Source organism: Pleurodeles waltl, chromosome 6, assembly GCF_031143425.1.
Source record: "Pleurodeles waltl isolate 20211129_DDA chromosome 6, aPleWal1.hap1.20221129, whole genome shotgun sequence".
In the NCBI taxonomy this organism is placed as follows: Eukaryota; Metazoa; Chordata; class Amphibia; order Caudata; family Salamandridae; genus Pleurodeles; species Pleurodeles waltl.
The window spans coordinates 631,676,496-631,688,591 of NC_090445.1; positions in this window are offsets into that span (position 1 = coordinate 631,676,496).

Consider the following 12,096-nt stretch of genomic DNA (forward strand, 5'->3'; position numbering starts at 1 on the left):
AGGCCACTGTTGAATGCACAAACCCAGTGCTATAGATGTGCCTAACTTTCAAACTATGTGCGGGCACAGAGTCACTTCTTACAAGTTCTTGTGGCCTACCCAACAAAGACAAAACTCTAGTCAATCAATGGCCCCTTTGGAGGACCTTCACATGGTAGTGTTGCCCTCAATTGAAACAGCCAAATCATACTCCACCTTACTTTGCGGGTGCTATTCTCTATGTGCACAGCCCAAGGTTTGTCACTGGTCCCTGAAATTCCCATCTTCATTCACGATTTGGCCTTAAAACTGCATCTTGCTGTGACCGGACAGGAAGATTCTACCAGTACACTCTTCAAGGGTCAGCTTCTGATGTGACCATCTCTGTCTACTGTTCTGCAGCTCACCTGAGAGAATAGAGTTGAGTGTACCCACAATGATTAGGCCTAAGCAGACTACTCCTAAAAACCTAGCTGGAGAAAACTATCCTGTCCCTTCGGAGGCTTCCTGATGCTCCCGGGGTAGGTGGTTATGGACTCATGATTCATGCACCATTCCTGCACATTCACCCCCCAAATACTAAGCATTACATCCTGACACTTGAGCCATACTTTGGGAATGATCACTTGGTTAGTAACCACACAGGCAAAAGTGCAGCAGGGCAGCAGGTCAGCACAGTGGGGCAACAGTCTTTCCTCGCAGCAGTTCAGCAGAGTAGCAGTGCTTTCAGAGCACATCAGTCCTTCCTGACAGAGTACGAAGGTCCAGAAGTGTACTGAAGAGTTGGTTCTACAGGTTCAATATTTATATCTGGTAGACACTAGGGGAAACTTCTAGAGGTTTCCACCCCTCTGAGCTGTCAGGCAACCCCTTCCTCCTTGCCCTGGACCCAGCTTATCTGGGGTCTCAACAAACCATGTCAAACCCTTTGTGAGAGTGCTCAGGCAAAGCCTTTGTTATATGAAAGTGTGGTACGTGACAGCCTCTCCCCCTTGTTAACTCAGAAAGGCCCATCTTGCCAACACCTATCTTGGCTTCATCCCACTGTCTGGGAGAAGTACACAAAGACCAACTGCCAGCTAGAACTGTCATGTGATGCAGGATCAGGCAGCAGGTGCCAAATGGTTAGGACAAGAAAAGGACACTGTTCTAAAAATGGCATTTTTAGAATTGTGATTAAAAATTCAACTTTACCATTGAAGAGAACTTTTAATTACAATTATTTAGATACCAAACCTGATCTGTTTTCCCTCTCCCAAATAAAAGTTATCACTAAACCCAATGTTATCCTATGAGAGAGGTAGTCCTTGCAGTAGTGAAAAACAGATTTATGAAATTGTTCACTACCAGGACATGTAAAACTCATAAAGTATATGTCCAACTTTTAAATACAATGCGCCCTGCCTTCTGGGCTGTGTAGGGCCTACCCTTGGGGTAACACATGGGTTAAAAATGAAGACTTGAGCCTGTAAAGAGGTTTATCTTGTCAGGTCGAAAGGGCAATTTAAAACTGCACATACAGACTGCAATGGCAGGCCTGAGACAGTTTTAAAGGGTTACTTAAGTGGGTGACATGCCAAGTGCTGCAGGCAAACTAGTAGCATTTCATTTAAGTTACAGGTCTTGGATACACATGGTAACACTTTACTAGAGACTTACAAGTAAATTTAATAGGCCAATTTGGTGTAAGCCTATACTGTGTTTTAAGATGAGAGCACCAGCACTTTAACACTGGTAAGCAGTGGTAAAGTGTGCAGAGTCCTTAAAGCCAACAAAAACGGGTTCAGAAAACAAGAGATTGAAGGCAAGAAGTTTAAGAGAGGCCTAGCAGAAAGGGCCAAGTCCAACACTGGTTAACTTCTGATGGAGTGTAGCTTTTATAATAAAAAATTAACATGAACTGCTTGCAAATTAATGTACACTGATGGCGCATAGAAAATGTATCGAGGTGCTTTTAATGTGCGCGTTTGAAATGTGCCCAAGGGGAATGGTCACCAATGTATACGATGATTAATGAAATTGACTAATATTATAACCTTAAACATACGTTTATGGCAAAATGACGTAATTTATGGCTTACTAGAATTCACGTAATACTGTATATTCCTCTGCCACAAGTGGGGAAAGATCTGCAATAGAAAATCCAATGCAAATGGTGGGAAGAAGGCTTTCTAAGAAATGAGTTCACCATAAAGATTTAAGAACACCTACAAACAGATATTTGTCACCGTTCCCAAACTCTGATCTGACCTCTTCTCATGCCAGAAATGCTGAGAGATTTACTGCAGTCAAGGTCCAGAGTAACACCTCTTCCAAAATGGGAAGGGTTATGGCTCACGCTCGCCCAGCAGGAGCAGTATGGTCAGGGCTTTCTGCATGGGGAAAATGTTTTCCCTGCAGTAAAAAATGTATTTGCACAGGAGGCTCCATTCCTGCCATGTGACATTTTACGCTGTGTTGAATCCGCACACGGGGAAAAGGACGGGGAGGAAGATGTTACATGAGAGTCTCAGAAGTATGCCTGGAAATCTGCGCTTAGCACAGCTTTCTAGGCATACTACTAGAAATATTATTAAACAGAAGTAACTGAAGAATATATTTAGGCAGAGATTTACTTCTCTAACCATATTCCTATATTTTTATTTCCTTAATAGGTTTGTAAACATCAAATGTTTGTGAAATTTTACAAACCATGTTGTTAAGGGATTGTTTTGAATCTGCCACAACTAGATGCCGAAGCTAGATGCTTTGCATCTGTTTGGTACCTGGCCACTGGACACATAAACAGATGTTTATGAACATCTTGAAAACACACATAACTATTTGTGAGAAAGTCATCCTTTTGGCCCTGATCACCCCAAATAATTGACTGATACTGGTGGCTACTGACTCTGACAGTGCCCTGGGCACTGCTTACCAGTCCCAGGGCCAGTGCTCTGTTTAAAAGGTAAATGCAAATCAGGTATAATTATAATTGGCTCTGACAACCTACCTGTAAGTCCCTAGTAAATGGTAGGGCTTGTCGATTTAGGGGCCCCAGTGAAGCTGGGCTCCCATGGGTGCACTGCTGTGGTGTCTGCTGTTATTTTAAAGGCAAGCCTGTCTCGCTGGCTGCTTCTAAAGTAAAATGAACAGTAAATTCATCTTTGGAAATCTTCCAAAGTCGTAGACTACCTTATTTTTATATATGAGTCACCCCTCATGTGTGCTCTAGGTGCCCCAAGGGTAGGGTGCAGTGTAATTGTAAGCAGTCACTTCTCGTGGTGTGGAAAAGGGGTGGGGTGGCATGGAGCAGGGGCAGAGAAGGGGAAGAGAAAAATTATATTAAAAAAAGAAGTCTTACCTGAATCGTGCCACCTGTGAGTCTTCAGGCTCCACTGCAGGCACAGGGTCCCAGCCTACCCTGCAGCCAATCTGAAAGCTGCTCTCATGCTGCTGGCAGCATGAAAGCAGCATTAGGATTGGCCAGAGCGCCCTTGCTTGGCGCTCCCAGGCAGATTCAGAGCCTGTGCCTGCTCTCTTCAACCCAGCCTCACAGTGCCCGGTTAGAGAGAGCTCAGTGTGCATGTGTGTTTGGCTGGCCCGAGATTGCTGGCCAAACACACATGCACACTGAGGGTAGTGCTGTGCACTCCCCTTCCATGCTCGTCATCACCATATGGTCCTGACCCTCTAAAAATAACACAATAATAAACTTGGTTTATTATTGTTTTATTTTTAAAGTTTTGCAGCTGCTGTTGTTTGGGGGGGGGACAGCGACACTCCTCTGCCATAAGATGTTTTATAAGCCCCGATGAGGGAAAAAACTGCCTAATTTGTTTTTCCTATTATAGTACATTAGATGTACAGGCTAAAATGAGAGGCTTTATTTAAAAATGAAAAAAGTCTAATTTCCACTGGGGAAGAGCTAAATATATCATGTTTAGTATCAAATTACTAGTAACAATACATCCAACAACGTGGCAAAATTTAATATAACTAGTACTAATAAAGAGTTTTTGAACTCTTTCTGAAAGTTACCAACATTAGCCCAGTAGTGCCGTTTCTTGATTGGTCAGCCTCTGTCAACCTAAGCCAAGCTACCTTAAAGAGGTGTGAAGTGGCCTGGGCTGAAATAAAGGAAGCATCTGGTGGGAGAAGAGCTGCTGTAGCAGATGGTAGAGCAGAAAGGGGGTAGGGTGGCCAAACTGGTTTTCAAAGGAGGGAGAGCCACCTGGGAAGAAACTAGGACTTCCCCATTTTCTGCTCCCACAAGCAAGAAGAGATCCCCAGTTAGGAGAGAGACTGGAAGGGGGTGTTAGAGAATCTTAGCCACACAACAGTGGGTTGGCTCAGCCAAATGAAACCTGCAAAGATAGATTTTCTCCATCTTGAGTTTTTGAAGAATGTTAATTTCTGGGATTGATGTTGCCACACTTCGCAGGAAGTGGTCACCCTAGAAGGTGGCACCCTGCACTTCATTGGTCATGGGTGCTCCTCTGCTTGCCAACACAGGAGCAAGGATAAATATGGAGGAGCTGCCCCACAACTCGGATCCCTGCTGGAAGAAAAGACTGAAGAAGAAGGACTGTCCTGCTGTACCCCTGGTCTGCACCTGAAGGACTGCACCCACAAGGACTGCACCAGCTGCACACTCTGGTCTTCACCACAAGAAGGACTTTGCCTTCTTTCTAAAGGTCCAGTAGTGGACTCCCTGTAAGCAAGAGGTACAAAAGCGCTATCCAGAGTCCCCTGCATTAAGTCCTGCAAGAGGCCAGCTGACCAGAGGCTTTTCGAGGATTCTGACAAGGAGCATTCTGGGAACTGTAGTCCCAACTTGCAAGGATCAAATCAGAGCTTCTGGAACCTTGGTCTAAGTTAGTGGCCACTGCAAGATTCCAAAAGGGACTTCTGGAAGAAGATCCTGAAGTTTGAAGAAGTTTGGAGTAACTATGTAAAAAAGCTCCATATGGTGACCGCAAAACAAGTCGGCGATGTCGAACTCTGACCCAGCCTGAATTTCAGGTTCATCCCGCTGAAGCTCGGGCACTTTTCAACTATGACAAGACTTTCATAAGTTCAGTGGGACCTCACACTGAGCCCAGTTAATGACATCGCATTGCAAGCCAGCCTAATGAGGAACCTTGATTGACGACAAGAGAAAAAGCTCCGGAAAATGACTAAGTCCGAAGGTAGTATTTCAACTGAGGCCTACTGCTGAGTGTATCCGACCTGGACTCCATCTCGGTTGGCCTCAAACTTTGACTTTTTCCTGGTCAAACGTGACCAGATGTCTGCGGTTAGTGCTTTTTGCTCTGAGGAACTAAAAAGCACATGTTATCTTTAAAAATTCATATCTCTGGTTCCCTACATTGGATTTTTGTCATTTCCTGTTTTCATAAATTGGTTTTGGATTTTTATTGTGTGTTGTGCCTTACTTATTTACTATTTTGTTCATATTAAATGCTTTACACACCTGTCTCCTAAGTTAAGCCTAACTGCTCATTAGCCAAGTCACCAAGAGTTGAGCAAGGATTCATTTACTGAAACCTTGGCTGGACCTAGTGTGGAGTTGTGGCCTATTACTAAGTGTAGGTACCTACCTGCCTTACTAATAATCCATTTTCCAACACTACTACACTATTGTGTGCACCCACAAGGAAAAGCAATAGTGTTTTGCAGTTCATTTATGTTGCCTTCAAGCATACATATGAGGGATGCTTCACTTTGGGTGCCTAAGGTCATTGACTGGATTTGACTATCTGGATAGCCACCTGGGTAATGAACTACTGCACATGGCAGGTCAAAACTACAAATGAAATTCAAGAGAGTTGTTATGCTCACCAAGAGGAGATACCACCATCTCACCTGTGTAGGAGCTTTCATACGTTCAAACTAAAATGTGTTTTAATATCAGTCGCGCTGCTTTCAGTTCACACATGTAGACTGATATAGAGCTAATACAATTTAAAAAACTTGTTATGATGTGTTTACCTGTGTTTTTCCTGGCTTAGGCTAACTAGGCCTTAGTTAGGCCTTTTGCGCCATCTTATTTAAAATGGATAATGTACCATGATTTTTATTTTGTGTTTATGTCTCTCACTCCATGCAGCAAGACATGTATTGTTTACTTCTGCATACCACTGTTCTCGAGGGGCTTGGAAGAGGAAGCAATTTGATACTTGTAGAAATGGGGTATTTGGTTGGAAGTCAGGTTACCCCCTGTCCAAGCAAGAACCATCACTCTAGTCAGGATAAGTCACACACAATCCAAATTATCCTGTGCCCACCCTCTGGTAGCTTGGCACTGAGCAGTCAGGCTTAACTTAGAGGGCAATGTGTAAAGTATTTGTGCAATAAATCGTGCAAGAACACAGTATAAGCACCACACAAATACACCACACAGGTTTAGGAAATTATAGAATATTTATCTGAGTAGATGAAGGTCAAAATGATCAAGATTTGATAAGTACAAGTTGAAATCTCACTTTTGTAATAATAAGATGAGGTTTAAGTTCTTAAAAAGCATCAAGTGTCTCTTGCAAGCACAAACTACCTGGTTTGTGTTTAAATTATCCACATAAGACCGCAGAGGAGGAGATGTGTGGAAAACGGGGAAGTGTGTGTCTGTTTCTCCGGGTACACACAGACGATGCCTCTATACTTTTCCACACAGCAAGGGCTTTGTGTCAATTTCCGGCACGCAGGCTTGGATCCTCTTCGGTTGCAGGGTATTCGGATGCCCCAGGGATGATGCAAAGAAATCCTGGGCATGCAGGACGAAGTCACAGGAGCTGTGTCAATCCGGTGGAAGATGCAGGGACATTTCTGTTGCACAGTAGGCGCTGCGTTGATTCCTCTCGCAGGAAGTTGCGCTGCGTCATTCTGGTTTGGCGATGCGTCAATCTGGTGGGCTGTGCATCAAAGTTCCGGTCGCAATGCTGGCACTGCGTCAATCTCCACTCAGGAAGCCAGGCTGTTTAGTTTCAGTTCGGCAATGCGGTGATTTTCTGACTGCAGGGCAGGCTGTGAGTCGATTCCGGAAGGCTGTGCATAACTTTTCACCACACGAGGAGTTCTTTGCAGAGATGAAGTCTTTTGGCCCCAAGACTTCAGGAAACAGGAGGCAAGCTCAATCCAAGCCCTTGGAGAGCACTTCTCAGCAGGCAAGGCAGCAGGGTAACAGCAAGGCAGCAGTCCTTTATAGAAAAACAGTCAGGTGAGTCCTGGATAGCCAGGCGGCTTCTCTTGACAGGTTGCAGGTTCTGGTTCAGAGTTTCTTTCCCAGGTGGTATCTTGTCAACTAGTGTCTGAGTTGGTAGGGTGAGGGACCCAATTTATATACCCAAATGTCCCTTTGAAGTGGGGGTGACTTCAAAGAGTGGCTTAGAAGTGCACAAGGTCCCCTTTTAGTCCCATCCTGTCTGCCAGGGTCCCGGAAGGGGGTTTGGCAGTCCATTTTGTGAGGGCAGGCCACTGTCCTTTCAAATGTAAGTGTCAGGCCCTCCACCCTCCCAGCCCAAGAAGACCCATTCAGTATGCAGATGTGTGCAGGTCTGACTGAGCATCTTGTGTTTGGCATTGTCTGAGTGAAATGCACAAGGGAGTTGTCAACTAACCTAGCCAAACGTGGATTGTAAGGCACAGAAGGATTTAAGGGCCAGATGTAGGTAGCTAAAAAATTGCGAGTCGGAAATTGCGAGTCTTTGCGACTCGCAATTTCCGACTCGCAAACAGGTATCCAACAAGAAAAAGCGACTTCATTTTGCGACTCGCAAATGAAGTCGCACCGCAGATTGCGAGTCCGCTGTTTGCGAGGTCGCTTTTTGCGACCTCGCTAAAAACGAACATGCAATTTGCGAGTGGGTGTCGCAAATTGAGACTGTGCCGCAAATTGCATGCAGGTGCAGCAGAACACTCTGGAAAACACTTCCTGGCTCTTGCTGATGATATCACAGTCAGGAAGTTTACAAATACACCTGGGAGGAGGGAAGACCACACCCATTTCCAACTGCTGAACAACCACCAGGAGGAACAGCAGCAACAATGGAGGACTCAGGCAGGAAGAGGAAACTCAAATTTTCTGAGAAGGAACTGGAGGTACTGACAGATGAATGCTGCCAGCACCATGATCAACTATTTGGAAGGGCTGCCCTCAGTGTGCCTGAGTCTGACAAAAGGAGGATTTGGACGGACATCCAGGAGAAGGTGAATGCAATCGGGGTGAGCCACTGGAGCATAGACGAACTGAAAAAGAGATGGTACGACCTGCGCTCCAGGACCAAGGAGAGGGTGGCAGAGCGCCTCCGGGAGATAAGGGGCACAGGAGGAGGCCCATCTACCATCCCACCACCCACACCCATGGAGGAACAAGTGCAAGAGACCCTGGAGTAAGAGGCAGTGGCTGGAATAGGAGAGCTGGACACGTCAGCGCCAGGACCATCAAGCAGTGAGTACAATGAAACATGCATGTACACCCATATCTGCCATACCCCCACCCACCCAGTACACAGCAGCATGCACAACCAAATTAGCTCCATTTCAGAGTAGCAATCACCAGAATGGTGCATTATGGACAATGTAGTCCAGTAGGTAGCTGATAGGCAACAGTGTATTAGGAAGCATACAACAGATACTGACAGTGTGTTCCCTATGTCCCACAGGTCTCCCACAAGACACCCCCACCAGCCACACCATCCAGGGTGCAGAGGTCAGCCAACAGGAGCAGCCACCACAGGGACCTGCACCACCCAACCACAGTCCCCTCCAGATGCACCAGTGGACATAGCGGAGAGTGACCCAGCACCGGTCCCAGCCACAGTGCCAGCCAACAGGACCCTGATGCTCCACCGCATCGCAGACGACGTGTCCATGTCCCTGCCGTGTCCCAGGGAGAAGTAGGGGACTCCTCCATGTCCGCCGCCGAGGCAGCTCTCATCAGAGGTCAGCGCCTGCAAACAAGGCAAATGAGAGTGATATCGGGGGCCATGTGGCAAATGGAGAGAAATTACACAACAGGGCTGGCACAGGTCCACACAGACTTTCAAAACCTGAGCAGTCATGTAGGTGACCTTGCACTCTCCATCAGGCAACTAGTGACTGAACTTGTTACAGAGGGAGAGAGTGTAAGGTGTCGTGAACGCCAACTTATCCACCGTTTGGACCGCATGGCTGCCTCAATCGTCCGCCTGGCTGTGAATACTACAGGGCTGTCACGCCGGACAGTCAGTTTACAAGTCGACATGGGCCACTTTGCAGGCGATGTGGCTAGCGGCCCGGGACAGATAAGCCACGCTGTGGACATGATGGAGGCAAGAAAGGTAGCTAGGGGCGCGGCAGACACGCCTCAAGATAGTGAGGAGGGCTCCACTATCAGTAGTGCATATGCCACAGACACCAGGGTCTTGAGGAGTGGCAGTGCACGGAAGGGATCTGCAGACACTCCAGGCACTAGCCATGCCGGGCGTCCCAGGCGTAGGATTTGAGCTACGCACTTACGAACAATTGAGGCACATGAGGTTAATGTGTCCTCATAGCAGGTTGACATTTACAGCCCCTGACCAATAGTCCAGTTCAATAGTTTTTTGGTTCACTTCATTAAAGTTCTTGTTTGTTCCACTTCACACCTGGGCTCTGTGTGTGTGACATTCGTGTGTTGTGACAGGCAGCACATACCTTCCAAAGTATTGGTTTGCAATATGGTCCCGTCTCTGTCTGCCTTGATTTGCAATGCTTCTATCCCCATGATAGCAATGTGGTAGCTCTTGCTCGTCATCCTCCGAATCTGGGTCTTCAGGGGTGAGATGTAGACCACGTCTGGTGGCAATGTTGTGCAGTATAGCGCATGCGGCAACGATCTTGAATGCTGTTATTGGGGCATACTGGAGGGCACCTCCCCTTCTGTGGAGGCATCTGAATCTTGCCTTTAACAGTCCAAAGGTCCTCTCTATAACATTTCAGGTCCTCCTATGTGCACTGTTGTATCGCCTCTCAGTATCATTGCTGGGTGTTAAGTACGGGGTAAGTATCCATGGTCATAGCGCATATACACTGTCACCTGTTTGGCAAAAATGGACAAAGTTAGCAGGGCATGGATGGGTTCCACATTGACCTGTGTATATGTCTTCAAGGTGTATTCAGCTATACCTAGGAGATATCCGTCTCCAAACTCCCCACGTTCTAGGCGTTGGTGTATCCCACTGTGCCTGAAAATGTAAGAGTCATGTGTACTCCCTGGACATTTGGCTACCATGTCAGTGATAACATAATGGGCGTCACATACCACCTGGATGTTCAGTGAGTGGGTACACTTCCGGTTGCGGAACAGATATTCCAGATTTGCAGGAGGGAATATTTGTATATGTGTCCCGTCTACACACCCTATTACATGAGGGAAGTTGGCAATCCTGTAGAATTCCAACTTGGTGCTGTTGATTTCTGCCTCATTCCTGGGTAGGTATATGTATCTGGATATGTGTGTGAGTATGGCATCTAGGAATGATCTGAAGAACCGTGAGAGTGCACTTTGGGATACCCCACCTGCCCCACCTGATAGCTACCCGAGGCCAAGAGGTGCAGTGAGCATAGCACTTGCACATGTGTGGGGATGGCGCTGCCACGCACAGTCTGGCGTTGAAGCTGCGGATTGAGTAGTTCAATTAATTCTAATATTGCTGCACTGCTGAGTCTGTATTTATCATATATCTCCTCCTCAGTTTGTTGGAAAAGTGTCTGCCTAGTTCTGTATATCCTCTCCTGTCTCTGGCTCCTCCTCCTCATCTGCTGTGCGGCATGGGCTCTCCTCCTCCTTGCTATCACATAAATCTCCGCCATCTTGAGTAACCCAGGTGCCTTCTGGGTCTCCTTTTATACTTTGGTTCTGGTTACCACCTGCTCTGAGTTAGAGGTAAATTGGGTGTGCAAAACTGGCTTTTTGCAACTAGTCACAATTTGCGAGTGGCTTTTTCATATGGTTTGCGGCTCGCAAATTGCGACTTCCTATTTGCGGGTCGCAGTATGGGGTTGCAATTTTTGCGAGTCGGTAATGGCTCGCGTCGCAATTTGCGATTCGGAAATGGGGTTTTTGTATCCCATTTACGATTTTGCAGGGTCGCAAATTGCGATTCGGGCCATTTGTGACTCGCAAAATTTTGCTACATCTGGCCCCAAGTGCAGAGAAATGCTCACTTTCTAAAAGTGGCTTTTCTAAATTAGTAATCTTGAATCCAACTTCACCAGACAGCAGGATTTTGTATTACCATTCTGGCTATACTAAATATGACCCTGTTACCCCTTTCAGATCAGAATCTACCACTCAAACAATATATGAGGGTAGTCCTAATGTTAGCATATGAAAGGAGCAGGCCTCACAGCAGTGTGATACAAATTTAGGAGTTTTACACTACTAGGACGTATAAACTACACATTCTACCTACATAGCAGCCTGCCCTATGGGTTAACCAGGGCCTACCTTAGGGGTGACACATATATGGAAAAAGGGGAGTTTTAAGGCTTAGCAAGTACTTTTAAATGCCAAGTTGAAGTGGTAGTGAAACTGCACACACAGGCCTTGCGGTGGCAGGCCTGAGGCATGGTTAAGGGCTACTTATGTGGGTGGAACAACCAGTGCTGCAGGCCCACTAGCAGTATTTAATCTACAGGCCCTGCGCATATATAGTGCACTTTACTGGGGATTTACAAGTAGATTAAATGAGCCAATTGTGTATGAGCCAATGTCACCATGTTTTATGGGAGAGAGCATATGCACTTTAGCACTGGTTAGCAGGGGTAAAGTGCACAGAGTGCTTAAACCTGCAAAAACAGTGTCAAAAGAGTGGAGGGAGGCAGTCAAAAAGTTAGGGCTGACCACGCTAAGGCTGTCAGGTCTAACAGATACATTCAGCAGTACGTCTTCTCTGCTTACACACTATACTGCATTGATAGTCTGTTGTTTGTGTAACTAGTATACCTAACATTTCCAGACAGGATTAGGTCAGAAGGGGCAAATAAATATGCATGTAATGGGTTTCTGGTAATGTGATAGGGCTAATTTGTAAGAACAATGATCATATCATGCTGACTTTGTAGTTTTAATAAATTCTCTACTAGAAAACTGCATATAAACCCTTGATTTTGGGA